Source organism: Parasteatoda tepidariorum, chromosome 12 (assembly GCF_982258835.1).
Source record: "Parasteatoda tepidariorum strain Cologne lab strain chromosome 12, Ptep-v5.0, whole genome shotgun sequence".
NCBI lineage: Eukaryota > Metazoa > Arthropoda > Arachnida > Araneae > Theridiidae > Parasteatoda > Parasteatoda tepidariorum.
The window spans coordinates 55,106,073-55,124,775 of record NC_141766.1 but is presented as its reverse complement, the minus strand read 5'-3'; the positions used below and the strand labels follow the sequence as shown (position 1 = coordinate 55,124,775).

Genomic DNA, 18,703 nt, shown 5'->3' with positions numbered 1-18,703 from the left:
ATCAACTTAGTTTCAAAGATAAATATAATAATGTATAGCGTCATTCGGGGCTACTTTGTGCAGCGGGGGCTACTTTGTGCAAATTCGAATTTGGCATTTTTCAAGTGCTGCTATTCAGTATTATGTTTATTTCACGTTAAAAATGTGTGGAATTTGAAAATAGAAGTCTCTTCTATTACTACAAACATTTTTTCGAATTTTAAAACAATCTCAGAGTGTGTTTCGTTCATCCAATGTTAACAATTTTCCGAGGACGTCGGATGTCGAAAAGTGTGCGTGGAAACTTTAGCTGTGAAATGCAAAGACGTTGATAAAACAATTGTCGTAAGTGCAAAATTTTTTATTTATACATTAACAAACAATTATATCATGTTAGCGTTAAAAAATTTTTTTTAATTAATAACAAATAAACGGAAAATGAAAAAAAATGCACTTTGGGGCTACTTTGTGCAAAGTTTCATTCGTTTTTTTTTCGTCAGAAAAATTGTCAGACGTTATAAAAAAAATACCTCGAACGAGAAATTACCTTGATTACACTTTAGAAAAGCTGCAACAATGTTTGCAAGCAGTTGCTGGTGGTATGTCGATTGCAGAAGCTTCTCGGAAGTACAAAATCCGCAGAAATACTATCTCCAATAAAATTTACAAGAAGCACGTGAAACGCGCAGGTAAACTATTATTTTTCTTCTAATGAATTAATCAAACGATTTAACACATAAAAATATATTTTATAGGACATCAGGTGATTTTGACAGAAACTGAAGAGCAAGTTCTGTAGTGTTCATTCAAGCATGTTACGTTCAAATTTATCAATATTTTAAATGCTAATGAATATGTAATAATTATTATTTTTGCAATATCATCCATTTCAATGTTAAAAAAAGTATATGGTTTCCTTTTGTTTAAACTCAAATGTTTTGAAATAAACATTCTTTTTAAGAAAAAAATTCTTCAAAAAAAATTGTTTTTTAGCGCTTTTAAAAATTCACAATGCTTTGACTTCAGATGCAAAGAAATGCTATCTCTCATGAAAGTCAGGAAGTAAAGTAGCTATCCATATATATCCAGTTGCTAAAAGTGTTTTATTCATAAAAAACACTAATACAACATAGTTGTCTGTATTAGTGTTTGAGTATCAACACAAAATTAATACAACGCATTTGATTGTACCAGAAAAATATTAATTTTTGGTACCTACCACTTTCTTTTTAAAAATTCACAATGCTTTGACTTCAGATGCAAAGAAATGCAATCTCTTATGAAAGTCTGGAAGTAAAGTATCTATCCATATATACCCAGTCTCTAAAAGTGTTTTATTCATAAAAAACACTAATACAACATAGTTGTTTGTATTAGTGCTTGTGTATCAACACAAAATAAATACAACACATTTGTTTGCACCAGAAGAATATAAATTTCTGGTACTTACCACTCTCTTTTTAAAAATTCACCACGGTTTCACTTTAGATCCAAAGGTAATTATAATATTTGCAAATTATGGAACAAAGATCTGACTTATTTTTGCAAAATCTTTTCTATTAATGAAACAATTATGTTACCAGTTTTTGTTTCCTTTTTGAAATAAATTAACTGTGTTAAACAATGAAATTATTTCTTGCATTTTAGAATGTTTGAAAACTTTAAATATTTCAAAGGCAAACAATATATTCGTTTAGCTAGTTTGTAAATTCAAAGGAAAGTAAAATGTTGTTGCAAAATTCAGTGATGAAAAGTTGTTATATCATCTTTACTGTCAGTTAGTAAAAACTAACTAGAAATGGAAGATATGGTGACAGTCCAAATTTACTTAGTTTGCTCTCCCTCTTTCATTTTGAGTGATGATCTTAATAATCCTTTTAAAGTTCAAAGCATGCATTTCAATGATTCCGTTCTTGAAATAAATTTTTATGAGTTTCGCATAAGGAAGCATCATTTACAAAAATATATAGTCACTTGGGTGTTATATATTAAGCACTCATTTCTACTGCTGTTCTAAGAAAATAAATGATTTTGTTAAAACGTCGTCAACGTTTTCCTAGAAAAGTGATTGTTTCTTAATGGTAATCTTTTACAACTTGGGTAAATAGGTTAATTTAGATAAATCATGCAAAATACATTTGACTTTATTTACTTCGTTTCTAAAAGTGTTTCTGAATTTTAAATGAGGTAATAAGAGTTTTGTTTATCTTAGAGATTGTGTTTTGAATATGAGAGTAAGGATTAATAAATTTTAATTCCTTAGATTTAAGTCATTAAATTGGAATGATTTATATAGGCTTTTATTATAAGGTTAAGCAGAACTGCAAACTTTATGGTTTATTGGGCATCTTTTTACGAATTAGTTAAATAACAACTAATGTACGGAAAATGTATTTTTTAAATTTTGAAAGTATTTAAAAATAACCTTATATATATATATATATATATATATATATATATATAAATAAAATAAATAAATACAGGAAAACACGAAGAAAGTTAAGAAAAACAATAAGTTTAATCCATGGTTAGAATTATTTACTAAAAATTCCTTTACTAAATAATTTCCTTTGTTAATCTATACAGTTTTTCCATGTGCAAATCCATTTCGGGCAAATCCGTGAGTAAAATTGTTTGCTAAAAATTTCTTTATTAATCTATACAGTTTTGCCTTGTGCAAATCCATTTCGGGCAAATCCGTGTTAAAATTGTCTATTAAAAAAATTTTTTCTTTGATAATTTGAATAATTTTTCTATATGCAAATCCGCGGCTAAAATTATTTGCAAAAATCCATTTCGGGCAAATCCGTGGCTAAAATTATCTACTAAAATTTTTTTCTTTGTTAATTTTTCCATGTGCAAATCCATTTCGGGCAAATCCGTGTTAAAGTTATCTACTGAAAAATTTTTTTCTTTGATAATTTAAATAATTTTTCTATGTGCTAATCCATATCGTGCAAATCCGCGGCTGAAATTATTTGCAAAACAGGCAATATATGTTTCTCTTTTCTATTTTATAAGTTTTCTTAAATAAGCATCTATCTTCTAATACTATTTATGATCAATTTCTAAAATTATCCAGTGTAATATTACCTTTCGCACTTCCATTTCGGGCCAATCCTTGGTAACTAACAAATCAAAGCTCAGAATAACAAATCCCTTCAGCAGTGCAGTAAGAACGACACTTTAAAACCCTCTTGTTGCACTCAATTTGCGCTTATGTTTTCATCTTTTGTTTACATATTTTGTAATCTGGTAATCTTTCTGCGAAAACATTTTTAAATCATTCTTGAAAAATTTTCTGTCCATGTAAGTTGATCTGATTTTGCTACTCGCTTTATAGTCCCCTTTTTAATGTTTTTTCTTATTATTTTATTTTATTTTCTGTTTTTACATGTTATTTTTACTTATTTTTACTTTTTGTGATCTATTTTATTTGTTGTTATTTTTATAAAAAATTTTTTTGAGTGCTCCTCACACTATTGTATTAATATTTTTTGCTTTGGCTTTATTGATACAATATCAGAAAGTACTCTGTTTTGCGGATATAATCGTGTGGGCTGAAGAAAAGATCATATCTTTTCTTTTTCCGGTTTTTTTAAATAAAATTTCATCCTTTTTTTTCCTAATTTTTTTTCCTAATTTTTTCCTAAATTGTTGTTTGTTATTTTTTTACTTATTATTCCCCCCCCCTTTTTTTTCCATATGTCTAATATTTTTCTTTGTTTCATTCTTCATTTTGAATATATATATATATATATATATATATATATATATATATATATATATATATATATATATAAATATATATATATATATATATATATATATATATATATATATATATATATATATATATATATATATATATATATATATATATATATATATATATATAAATATATATATATATATATATATATATATATATACATATAGCATAATAAATAAAAACAAAAGAACACGATGAAAATTAGGAAAATCTTTGAGTGCTTCTCACACTATTGTATTGATATATTTTGCTTTGGCTATATTGATGCAATATTAGAAAGCACTCTTTTTTGCAGAAATAATCGTGTGAGCTGATATAAAGATTATATCTTTTATTTTCCGGATTTTTTAAAAATTTTTGTCCTTTTTTCCGTTTTTTTGCTATTTTTATTATTATTTAATATTTTTTAACCATTTTTTCGTAGCTCTGTAATCTTTCCCCTGCTTTCTCTACATTTTGATCTTGAAATTTTATATATATATATATATATAAACACAATAATGAATCAAAAAAGAAAAGAGAGATTACCGGAGATAATTAAGAAAATAAACGAAAAGATAAGTTTTATTAACTACGCATAAGCTGCAAGTACAATAGAATCTAGAAAATGAAATGAAATACAAAGAAAACCATGAGAAATATATTTTAACACGTTCACGCTGGGGTGACCCACCGGTGGGTCATGCTAGATTATCTCATCTCAGCAGCGCACCGGAGCAAAAACTGGTAACAATAAATTTCATTTTTTAGTTTTTTTCCGGGAATAATAAAAATCCATAACTACCAATTGTTTTTAGCGGATGCAATTTTTATATTGAATTGCTTCTTCGCCGTGATAAATTTCCTTACAGTGAATTGTTATTGTTGAGAATAGATTAACTCCTCCCGAATATTATCTTATATTGAAATAGTTCTTCTACTAGTATTTTCTCTCTTCCCGTACAAGTATTTTCACTTTTCCCGGCGTGAACGTGTTAAAAGAGAAAAAGAAAATTATTTAAAGTTAAAAACAATTTTAAAGTGTTACAAAAATTTAATAAACCAGAAAACAAGATAGCGAAATGAAATAACTTCGACGTCAGTTCATTCGATCATATCCGCAAATTAGTGTGATTTCTAATATTGATACTCAAACGAGAAAACTGCAATAACGTTTCATTTCTTATGATACTTGAAGTTTTTGATAAGTGGTGGAGGCAAAAATTACTAAAATGATAAATAACACACTAAAATTAATTTAAATCTCGATACCACTAGAAAATACTTTCTTACAAAGCAGAGCAAGTTGGCATCCCTGCAATAAATGGTGCTATCTGTTTTGATCATTTAGAGAAAAAAAAACTGTCATCATACAATGCTGCAGTAGATGTCAACCCTACAACATTTAAAGAGGTAAGAAAACTGACAAAATATTAAGCTTATATATTAATTGAAGCATTTAAAAATGTCGCTTCTTAATTACTATGTCGCATGTATTTATTATAATCATTAGTACATATAATGATTGTAAAAATCATTTTAAACAAAGTTTATTTACTTAATCAGCAAAACTCCTCCTGCACTTTTCAAACAGTTAAAAAGTAATGACTCAATTATTTCATTTTTAAAATTCATTCTTGTGAGAAAAATGAGTCAGTTTTTGAATTGGAAAAGATTTAAAATTTTTTTCTTAAGAAAATAAATGCACGAATTAATGCGTATGAAAATATCAGTTGAAATTGGAATCTTTTTGTTCATGAAACTTTAAACAACAGCCCGTTTTTTTTCATATTTCGAACATAAAAAAAATTTTTTGAAAAAATAAATTTAAAAAAATATTTCACTCTGCATTATGCTCCTTCTGTTAACAGTGTTTAAATAAAAAAGGAAAGAAGTTTCCCAAAACTGTAAACAATTTACACTGCAGTCAAATTTACTCTATAAATCCCTATAATTGTTTTTTGTTGAATTATAGAGTGAAATACAGTTATTAAATTGTAAGTAACAGGGGGGAAAACAGACTGTAGAACTAAATTTTTCCTGCATTACAAATTCTGAATTTTAGTTGTGCAAAAATTGATTCTTACCTTCACTTTAATAAACTTAAAATTTTATAAATAATATCTTTAAAGTCAATAAATAAAGTTACCATTAGCAAAGCTGAAGAGTAAGCGAGGGAAAAAAACGAAACTGCAAGTCAATTTTCTTGAATAGCTTCAATTGAAGAGATGAAAAGTTTATATAAAACTGAAAAGCATATTTTGATCTTAACATAAAAAAATCAAATAAACATTACTATTTACTTCTCTCAATACATTTCAAACAATTATGTTAGTAACCGAGAGCAAAGTAAATAAAACATCCATACTTTCTCAAAGCTTTATTTTTTCAGAATACGGTGCATAAATGATAATTTTAAAATGGTTACTTCGTCTAAAGATGGACTATCCGAAGAAACCATAGAGTCCATTTTCGCCAACTAAACAGAAATAAATTAATTCAATAACTGTGGTAAAGCTGACCGGCCTGTGTAGGGGTCAGGTAACATGCATCAGAAAGGATCTGAGTTCGAATACCGGGCAAGGTATGCACAATTTTTCATTCTCTTTGCTATCTGTCCTTACTGCAGGAGCAACCTAATATGGTGTCCATGAAAGAGTGGATGACAAATCTGACTTGTAAATGCCTGAATTGACGAAATGTTAACACAGGTGGGCATTGGAAATAAACAAAAATAATTATGGTGACATAGTGGAAAAAATTCTGGGACAACCTTAAAATCTTTGAGTTATATTTAAAGGAAATTTTAAAACAGTACATTAAATTAGTTGTAATGTATATTACATTTAACACTGTCTTCACAAATAGATAAATAAAAATTATTTCAATTTAACAGTTGGTTTTGTTGAAATGCAGAAAAAACTGGTACAGGGCAACTTAGTTTTTTTTGACATATTAGGAAAGTATTACATGGGCATTATTTTTAAAATACTGAATTCTATATATCTCCACTTACTAAGAACGTACAGTAAATTAATTTGAATGCTTGAAAATGTTGGCTGAACTTTTATTTCAATAAATAAAATTAATAAAAGTAATATTACTTAAAAACGACCCAAATACATTCGTGTTCATAGTATATCGCTAATGTAAGTAGTTGTTTTTAAAAACGTAGTGGCGAGTTGTCGCCTTATAAAAAGTAAGAACTCAGTCGGGTAGTTCTAACATCTTGCTATATATTCATTAATTTACAAATATATTTTGGTAATAAGGAATTAATAAAAAATAGAGCAATTTGCATCTTTTATTCTTGGTCTATTTTTAGAAAAGGTAGTCATTTTAAAAATTGCCATTATATTTATCGTATTCTAAGAAAACAAAGCTTTGGAAAGGTAAGAATGCTTTATTCACTTTGTTAGAATATTTTTTATAAATTCATAGTTCTAAAGTTAACTTGATATTTTTATGTTAAGATCGCTTCTCAGTTTTGTACTAAGATTTTTCCATTTTAGTTGAACCTGTCCAAGTAAACTGACTTGCAGTTTCTCTGTTATTCTTCCTCTCTTTTACCTATGTTTTATTTACTTTCCCTTCAGTTATGGTTGCTGTTGACGTATGCCTGTTTAGGCAGAGGGGTACGATTGTTCTTGTTTTCCAGTGGCGCCATCTATGGCCAAAAGTTTGACTTCTTAATTTGTTTTGAGGTATTGATTTGTGAAGGGAACATGGATGACTTTGCGACTGGACAGATTTAACGGGCATCAGTGACCATTTACTAAACGGGGAGTCTTCGGCCGGCGGGGTTCGAACTCACGAACGCTCGGATATGGGCCAAGCGCCCTGCCGACCAGTCTATCCCGGCACTTTAGTTATGGTAAATTTATTTATTGATATTTATTTATTGAATTTTATTTATTGACTTTGAATTCAATACTTTGTAACATTTTAGGATTATTAAAGGAAAAATAAGCAGTTATCAAAATTTTTATATGAATAAATTTAAGTAACGTATAAAGCGAGAAAATTTGAAATTTAGCTTTGCTCTACGCTTTGCCTTCTGTTACCTATTCACACTCTGTTACTAAACATTTGTAGAAAATTTTTATTGATATACTGAGTAAATTTGATAATAGTGTAAGCTGTTTACTGTTAACTTATGTAGCAGTGTTAAAACATAAGTAACACTGTAACTTATGTTTTAAACTTTTTTTTTCATTTTCACACTTTTGAACATTGCAAAAGGAACAAAGATTAATGTTTCTTTATTACTATTATTTTATGCAGCAAATAAAAAAAGTACACTGCTGTTTAAAGTTTTAATGGACAAAAAATCCAATTTTCGCTAAAACTTTTATGGTGAATAATTTGTGATGAAATTTTTTTTTTCAAAATGCCACTACAATATGGAAATGAACCAAATATAAGATTTTTGTTAAAATTTATCTTTAATACCTTCGCTTGGACAAACTTACATTAAATAAAATAAATTCCATAAATATGTTATTTCTGGGCAGTTGGCTTTATCTTTGTTTGAGAAATACCAATCAAATGATGAATCTGCTAAAATATTTAAAGAAGTAAACAACAGTCATACTTTTACAGTCAAAATACTTTAAACACTAAATATTGATTTATTGCTCAGTCTTATTATTTAAGAACCGGTTATTTCTTCAGTAAAGATTAATAATAATGATAGTTTAAAATTCCATCCCCACCGTAATAAGAAAATATAACATATAATATAATCTAAAGTTGTAGTTAAGAGAAGAAAATTTCGTACAGTTTAAGTGTTTACATGCAAAATAGACAATAAAAAAAGCGTTAAACAAAACAACTAGTTTGATTATACATTTATTTTAACTAATGCATTTACGATTGAAATAAATAAATTTTGTTTGATTTGAGTATTTTTTCTGAAACATTAGATTTACTCATTGAAAAATAAGACTGCTTGTTTAATTTGGAATTTTTTTCTATAACAAAAGAATTGATGTTTGAAAAAAAAACATTTTTTGGAATAAAAGGCTTGGTGCTTGAAAAAAAATGTCTGTTTGAAATTTTTCTCAGAAATGTAAGTGATACTGTTTTAAGAAACAGACTGTTTGTATTGGGTTTCACTATATCTTTATCTATAAAAAAGAATATATATCTATATTTATTAAAAGGGAGAATATTCTGTTTCAACGTACATTTATCTTTAAAAAACAAAAGATAATTCCTTTAAAAATACATTTAAGTATTTTTTTAACAGTTTGCAACATTTATACTATCTTCTTAGCTACATATCTAAAGTAAATATTTTCTCTTTAACAAAATATAATTTCAGAAATAAATTCCTTTTAAGTTAAGATGAGTCGTAATTTATTAATAACTTATTCATTTCTTAAGATGAGTCTTAAGGTACTATAGGAGTTTTCAATCTGGAATTATGGTAAACTAATCGGCAGCAGTCTGTTCATCTAATTAACCATAAGATTTATAGTAAGGATCAGTTTTTTTTTTTGAGTTTCCGGTTTTGAAACAGCTAACGACTGGCACGGTAAAAAAAACCGTGAATGCAAAATTATATGGTTCTGCAACCATTTACAACTTGCACAGTTTCTAAACTCAAACGGACATAGCTCTGTGGAAGCTGGGCTATTTATGCGTGAATGATAGTTTAATATTGTAATAGTCCAGGGTCACCTATTGGAGACTGCCGGACACCGGAAACACTTCATGTATGGAAAACAGGAAAAAAAATGCAATGTCAACGATGGGATTCGAACCCCTGTTCTGCCGGTCACAAGGTTGACTGATTACTTCTCTCAGCTACAGTATATACAAAGCAGCATGGCACTAAGTAGCTAAATAAGTTGGGCCTAGTTAGCGTAGACAGAATTTTGGCTGTTAAAGCGTATTAGGTAAAAACAATCAATATTTTTTCTCATACTTGCAGTTTGAATATCATCTTTTTTTTGTTGACTGTTTTCGTTTGAAAAATTGTGAAATAAAAATTAAAGAAATTGCTATTTAACCATTTTTACGAAGAAATTTCTAGCGGTGTATAATTTATACTATATTAAGAATGGCAGTGTAACAACAAATTTTCTTAAACAATTATTTAAGAATATGTTCTTTCACTATATATTTATTGTAAATAATTTGGCCTTTTTTCCTTTGTAACTAGATTTAGTTTAGTTTTTTTCTTCAAGCTTGTGACATTTATACTTTCTTTTAGAATATCTCCTCAGCTACAAATCTTCTTAAATAATAATTTGGTGTACTTAATGTCACCACTATTTAAATTAAAATTAAGCGTGTCATGAGCGGCATTCTTGAAATATTATTTATTAAAAACATTTGAGAATAAAAAAGGTAGTTAATGGGATAACCTCTTTCTAGTTAAAAGCTGAAAGAGATTTGATAATGAATTCTCCAAAAAAATTCCCCCCAAAAAGGAAGAATTCTTTATTTATGTCTGCTTATCTGAACTTAAATAATAAAGAAGAAAATAATTTACTTCTCTGTAGGAACACACTGTATTAAATATTACCTTTAAAATTTAGCTTCTAGTCAACATTTTACTTTCTTTTTTTTGAAGTCCTGAAAAAAAATTCCTTAAGTGTAATTGCTCAGAAAAACATAACAAAGCCAAATGGCGCAATCTTTAAACGCGTAATGTAAAAAAATTCTAAAATGCTGGAATTAACACTCACGCTAAAGTGAATAATGTTTCATAGTAATAGCGACAAAAGCGTCACAATTGTTTTAATGAGAAAAACTGAGCTCAGCAAACAATAAAAAAATGGCTAAGATTTAATTTAGTTCTTGGATGGAAAATAAAATACAACAAAAGCAATTTAAGTTGTGTTAATTTGCAAGTTTGTTTTCAGAAGTCAAATATGTAATTTTAACTGCTTCTTGCTTCGAAAGTGTTTTAGGCTTTTCTCAGTTCAGGTTCAAAAGAATCTCATTACAATCGAAAATCGCTATGTTGGAAATTCTAAATATTTTTTTTAAAGAAATGTAAAATTTTTCCTTGCTTTTAAGCTTCCATGGTTTTTGCATTTGCAAGAGAAACATCTTCAAAATATTTATAATGAGTATTTAATAGCAAGAAAGTATGTTTTAAGAATTATTTATGCAATTTAAGTCGTAAAATGTGATGTCTTGTCTAAAGATTTCAGTAAAAACATTTTGTTATATTTGATAATGAGCATAGGATTCAGACATTAGTTAAGACACAGTGGTTAAGGCTAGAACTCTTTAAGGGGGGGGTTGATTATTGTCTTTTTCTCCCGGCTTAGAAAAGGTATAAATTGCATTGGATAACCATCTCTAATGTTTTTAAGATAAAGTGCCATTGCTCTTTAATCCTTGTACTGATGTTTAAAGTTTAAGGGTCATTGCCCGGTTTCACCTGCATTGATCTTTTTAAAGGTAAAGTGCCCTTGCCTGGTATTCCTTACAATGACATTTTGAAACTAAAGTGCAATTACCCGATATTTCTTTCACTGATGTTTTCTTTAGTATAAGGGCCATTGTCCAATATGATCATATCCGATATTCCCTACTGTTCCCTACGATATTTCAAATGATTTCAGATACAATTATGACGAATTTTCATCTTTTAGGTTCTCTTTATTAAACGTTTCAAGATCTTGTGATTACATGTTTTGAATTTTTAAACAATAATAAAATTACATTTAGCATTAGTCTTAGATAATAATTTGCTATTTTTAATATTTTTACTATTTCAAAATACTTATAAATAAGAGACACATACATCTAATCATCTTCGAAAACGTAAATCTGTACTAAGAATTGTAATAAGATATAGAATAGCAATTACCTCGTAAAAAATGCTAATTAAACAAATATTGCCAATGTATTTTTATGAATAATAAATGACAAACATAAAATTAAAGCGACTAATGATGAAGATCGAATCATAGTTTTGGATTTCAACCCCGAAATTACCTTATAAATACAAATAAGTAATTCGGAATAATTACACCTCTTAATTAAAAACTAGTATATCATTGTTTAATCATCGTATTATTCAGATAAAATTACAGAGGAGTGTTTGTTATGTAGTTTTTATCTTCCTACCCCCCTGGTTTCTTTCCGCCACCGCCATTAAACGGAGAATATCTTCTTTGAGATTGGTCAGAAATAGTTCCGTCGAATGTAGCCTCCGTAGCCAAGCTATCATGCTGTCACTTAACAAAAAATGATTGAAATGTTCAGTTGAATCTGGAAACATGAATTTTTTCTTATAAATCAGCGGAAACAAGTAGTTCGATTGAACCTTGTTTCGGTTGTAATAGGGTTTTAATCTGCCTCCTGGAGTGGCCTGATGTCCACACAGCTTTAAATCAATGGCTGCCAACTTATCCAAAAAGTAAAGGTGTGCAATGTTAATTATATTGCTATTGTTGAGCCGCCAGTATCAGCATTGAGGAGACTTAAAATTGACCTATCTACCTTAATCTATCTAATGCATTAATATAATAGCTACCTTAAGATTAATCAGAAATAGTTCTATCAAATGCAGCCCTTAAAGCCAAGCAATCATGCTGCATCTTGACAGAAAAAACAAAAAAAAACAAAAAAACTCTCGAAATGTTTCAGTTGAAACTGGAAATATGCATTTTTTCGAATAAATCAGCGAGAACCGGTTGTTTGATCGAACTTTGTTTCAGTTGTATTAGAGCTTTAATTTGCTTCCTGGAGTGGCTTGATATCCCACAGCTTTAAATCAATGGATATCAGCTTGCCCAGAAAGCAAAGATGTGCAATGCTAGCTATATTGCTATTATTGAGCCTTCGGTGTCAGCATTGTTGAGGCTGAAAGTTCATGACCCCCTTGGCTGACAACGGGCTGTTCCAGTATTGCTTATTCTTTATATTAAAATGCAAATTACTGAATTAATATTAATATTACTAATGCAAATGCTAGATTAAAACGGAAGGGAAAAAAAACGAACTTCTTCAACTAAACAATGTATATATGTGTTCCGAAATTAAGACTTTTATTATCATGGATTTTTACAATGAATTTAAATTTATTAAAAAAATTTGGTTCAGTTGAAGAGTTATAATTTCTAATTTTATAAATGCTTAATAGAAAATTTCTGATTGATAATGTTAATTCATAACTATTGAAATATTTTACCCTGGAGGACATGTGGGGTTTAATATATGATCCAACGCATTTCATAAGTTCTGATTCGAGGAAAACATGACACCTGTTCTTCCTTTTTATATTAGTAGCCGAGTCTTTCATTTTTACCTGTCTCTTGCGAATAATTAGAAATCACTTTCAGTATTTTTTTCATCCCCCAATGGACGTTTTATCAGTTACAGGGGTCATGGAATGACCCCACGCGTCTTTTAGTTTCTTCTACAGATCTTTTTATTTCTCTTGGATGATGAATTCAGTGTACTATTATTTTTCTTTCTTAATTAAAGTGACTTTACTTATTTGTAATGTTCGTGAAATTTTGCCACACTAAATACAGGAGCTATTTGCTGCATAAGAAAAATCCACTGACTGTTTATTAAAAACTGACGACGTAACTTAACTGTGTATAAAAATCCAAGACCTTGCCATTTCCAATATTAGTATTCGAAATCAGGAAACGTGCAGTTAAACTGAGTTTGAATCAAACTTACAAGACAATTCAACCGACAAGGAAATTCAAAACTTCTTTAGGTAAAATTTTTCTCGAGAAATCGAAAACTAATGGAACTAGTAACTTGTGCGTTTTTTTTCGGTTTGGAACATATAGTTGCTATGCGTAACTATGTCCCCCCCAAAAAAAATATATATATAAATTTATAAACTAAAATTACTCTATACATTCATTTTTGCATTAAGACTATCATATCGAGTATGGCATAGCAATTTATATACTAATTGTCAGAAAAGTAAATGTCGTTAGGCTTTATTAAATTGTATAGTAAAATGAATTTTTAAATTATTTGAATAGATAAGCAATAGATGTCAATAGTCAAATACTCAAGTGTGCTTTATTTTCAACTAAAAATCCAACTTTTTTCTGAATAAATGAATTTATTTATGAATTTTGAACGTATGAATGAATTTATTTATGAATTTTGAGCATATGAATGAATTTATTTATGAATTTTGAACGTAAGAAGGAATTTAATTTGGGGTCTTTTCATAACCCCTGGAGTTTCTTAATTCTCGTTCAGGAGGGGCTAGTCTTCCTGGGTTAATGGAAATCCTGGAAAATTGTTCCATTTTAGTTGAAAATGTAATCGTTTTTAATTTCACAGTTTTAAATGCCTCTGTTTGCTGATAAGTTCATAATTACTAATAAGTTGATTGAAAATTAAGCGTTTGTTCCAATTTTAATTTAAATGATACAGTTTTTAATTTGACGAATGACTGATGAAATAGGTTTGCCTGCTAAAAGTAGTTTATTACTATAAAAATCCTGAATGAAAATCTAACATTTGTCGCAATATCAGTTAAAAATTTACCGTTTTTTTTTTTTATGAATGACTTCTAAAATATCTTGGTGCTATGAATAATTCTTAACTATAGAAGGTTGAATGAAAATCTGGGAATTGTTCCAAATTGTTGAGTAATAGTTTTCAGTTTTTTGTTTGATTGCTAAAAAACCTCTGTTTAAAGTTAGTTCATAACTGCTAAAAGCTTGAATGAAGAAGAAGCAATTATTCCAATATTAGCTTAAAAATTATAGTTTTTTATTTTTATGAATAAATACTTTACCCCACCTGAAGCAACTAAAATACCGCTTGCAATAAGAACTAATTAAATCATTCAAATTCAAAAAGTAAACTAATAATCCATATTTTAGCAACTGGTTTTGCAATATTTTCACATATTATACGATCCCATGATAAACCAATATTTAAATATCGATGTTTCAATTTATATGCATTACTATGGCTCATAAGTAGTATTTTACACTTCTACTCTGAAGTTACAATTCGATCAAAGGGTGCAACTAACTAAAATACTCAAATTTAAATGGTGAAAGACCATACTTAAATGTTTTGCTTCTTAGCTATGTTGTATTTGATTGAATTTGATTGTATTTGAATTTACTATTCGATCCCTTTATAAACCAATCTATAAATATCACGGTATGAATTTATATGCGTTACTATAGCTCATAAGTAGTATATTATTGTTCTACTTTGAAGTCACAATACGATCAAAGAGAATAATAAATCGAAATATTCAAATTTAAATCATAAAATAGTTCATATTTTAATGCTTTGCATTTTAGCTATGATGTATTTGAAATATTTTCACATACTATACGATCCCTTTATAAACCAATCTGTAAATATCATGGTATGAATTTATATGCGTCACTATGGCTCATAAGTACTATTTTATTGGTCTACTCTGAAGTTACAAGGCGATCAAAGAGTACAAGAAAGAAGAATTCCCATCAGTTGTTAAGCAAGATCCGCATGTTAACTACAATTCTTGTGGTTGCACTAGTTTACGAAGGAAACAACAGTTAGTCCCTCAAAACCAAACTTCTAGAGTCACCCTTTCAATGAGGTTTTCTTACGGAACCCACAAAGCTATTGATTACACCTAAACAAAGACAACGATAGCTACGGCTCAATGTGAAAGCTGAACCATTTAGACTCAACCTAAGTTACTTAAGGGCAAGAAGCTAGGCGCCTCACGTATGGCATAGCAATTACGCCAGCGTTTATACCAGGGGTAGTTGAGCTCCTTGCCTTTTGGTTTTGTTTTTAAGTGATTAGTGCGTTAGGTAAGTTTGTCAGTCGTCTTGTAATGGGCTCAGCAGGGAAGAAGCAATTTATAAAGTAATCAATGAAATGTTTCTTCTTCTTTATTAAGGCTTTAGGATGCATTTGGCAATGATCGCAACTCTTGGATTGCTTTTAAGTGACTATATTTGATATGGATAATTTTTTTTTCTTCCAAAAGGGTTTATTGATGGTCAAATCGAAACCAAGATGAAATTTTCCACTAGATGGGCATTGCAATGTATTAATATTGAGGGTTAAAAACTATTTGGTTTGATGTCGTCTGGATAAATATTTATTACTAGATCTATGCTTCAAAAATAAAAATAAAGAAGTGGCAATAAGAGCTCGCAACTCTTAATATTGTTAATTGACTATTTATACTATGATAAATTTCTTTATTAAGATTTATTTATTAATAAATTCAAGAAGAAATTCGGAATTTTAATCGGTATTGAATTATTTTGATATTGAGGATTGAAAATTGTTTTTTTTATGAGGTTAAGTCTGAAACTTTTCTTTAAACAAATTCAAATGAAAATTTGATAATAGTTGTAATATTTCGATTGCTTTTAAATGGCAATCAGTTAAAGGATTCAGATTTTCCTTAACTTAATAAAAGGAATTTTTTTTATTCGATGAGTATGATAATAGTGTCAATATTCAGCTCTAAAAATTGTTATATTTGGAATTACACGCATGGTTTTGTATTTAAAAAATTTAAATTGAAAGTAATTTATAAGCATATAAGACGTTTCGTAAAGCCAATTCAATTGTTATTTTACAGCAGTACTGTTGATTGATTGATTGATAAGCAATTAACATCTTTATACATTTTCTAAACTTCTTCAAATAAATTCATAAAATATACTAGTGTAAAACGTTTATAATTATACTTATGTTGTTACGTTGCTATGTTGTTACATATTTTGTTACATGTTGTTACGTTGCTATGTTGTTACATGTTGTTACGTTGCTACGTTGCTATGTAATGTTGTTACTTGTAGCAACTATTTAAAAAAATGTAAATTGTATAATCAAGCATTTATACATATAGAATGCCTTCAGGATAACCATGATTAAAAGTATTTGAAGCATTATGTAAGCTATCAATTTGAAATTAACTTGTTGCCAGGTTTAGTAATACTTATAAGTAATTAAAACAATTATCCCAAAAGTATTTGCAAAAAAGTATGTCAACTGTTTGCAACACATAAAAGTTCTTTTTTATGTGAAATTGCTTAACATTAAAGATCTGAACTAGTTCAAAATAATAAAATATTCAAAATACAATAGTTCGAAAAGTTGCAGTTAAGCCTTTTTACGGTTATCATTAATATTTTTTCGAAATTATCTTTTGGTAAGTTTTTAAAACAAACAAATAAAAGTTTTCTGTGTTTAATTATTTTTCAAAACCAGGCTGTTCTTTGCAATGGCAGCTGCTGTATGATAAAATATTGAACCAAAAAAAAATATTTCAGGTATTTCTAAAATAAATGATTAAAATAGGGCACAAACAGCCTCGTTTATATTGATTCTCATTTGCATATATTTCCGATCCTTTTTTTTCGCAGGAGTATCTTTGTTAAAAAGCTTTTTGTACAATACGCTAAATTTCCTTCATTTTTAAGGAAGAAAATCCAGGTAAAAATGAACAAAATACGAACGTTCTTTGCTTTAGTTCCTGTTTCAAGATCACGATAAACGTCTTTTGATAATTAGGAAACATTAAGCAATTTTGTAAAAAACTCATGCTCTGGTTTTAAATCTTTTTTGAGAATAATTCTAAAACGACGTAAATAATTTAAACAGATGCTTTAAAAGATATTTTTTTACATAATCACGGAAATTTTTTAAAAAATTATATGCTTATTTATTATTCTATTTATAACAAGTTACTTTTATGATTTATATTGCTCATTAACATTAACACGTTGAATGCCACTCTAATTTTACATGGATTGACCGTCTGGCCAAACGGTAAATAACTACAAACTAAATTTGCAAATATTAGACAGATTTTGTTAGTTTTTTAAGAAGTTTAGTATGACATATCTGAAAAAAGTGGTGAATTATATAAATCTACGAATTGTTTAGAAATTGCGGTGGTTAAAAATGTTCTAAATTGAATTTATTATACCAAGAATCACAATTAATAAACTACCATTTGAAAATATTTATTCGCTGTCCGGAGCAAGTTGGCATCTCTGTGTATATAAATGAAACTATTTTTGTGTGTTCTATATTGCATTGATTTCTTCAAACCATTTCAGTAAGGATAATAATATTTAAAAAAATTAAAAGCATTAAAAATTTACTCGAATTATGTATTTCTATCAATCTTGGCTTCCCCGGTCACTGGTGACACCCGTGGTGCTACAAACAAACTCAGTGCAGGTCACAGGTAACCCCCATGACATTGAACCTGTTAAACAGGTAACTTTCCTACTATTAGTTTTTGAAGAAAAATAGTATAAGAGCATTCAATTTGCTTTGTCTGTTCTCTTGTGGATTGACGGGAATTTTATTGCAGAAGTTGATTTAATCGTTCTTCATCGAACTCAACGAACAGAACAAGGTGTGCCCTTAAGGTCAAAACTTAAGCTTTTTATACTTGGCAAAGATATCACGAGTGGATATTTTAGATATGGTAACCTCTCCAAACTTAGCATACATTTTACAAGTAGCTTTTGAACCTTGATTAGAAACAAAGGAAAGAGGGTATTGAAAATTCTCCTTTTTTTTCAAATTGACTTTCAATTTCAATGATCTAAAAATTAACATAAACTAACTCGGGCAAAAAAGAATATTTGTATATTGTTGATGCTAGAAAAAAATATCTTCTAATATTTAAAACATTATGCTAGAGACATTTGATAATACATGGAATGTAAAATTTAAAATAATGAACATAGTTCCAGCAAAATCAAAACACGAAATGCTGTCCATTCCGAGAGACCCTTCCTTTAAAATTCAATCAAATAAAGAATTCAAAATCATATAATTAGCATGTGCTTCTGATTATTAACCACCCTCAGGGCCGGTAGAAGGATAAAAAAGTGCTTTCCCAGAATTTCAGTCTTAAAGAGAACTAATATGTACTAATATGAAATGACAATTTACAAACAAAAACTACTAACTACTAACCACAATTTACTATGGAAAGTAACGAATTGAGATGGCGTTTGTGTAATTTTGGGC

The 18,703-nt window shown here is 28.4% G+C and overlaps 1 protein-coding gene across 2 annotated transcripts in view; it reads right to left on the bottom strand.

Moving 5' to 3' along the window:
* Positions 1 to 18,703, bottom strand: part of LOC122269382 (uncharacterized) — a 385,269-nt gene that overhangs the window by 66,898 nt on the left and 299,668 nt on the right. The gene's annotated exons all lie outside the window — the stretch shown is intronic.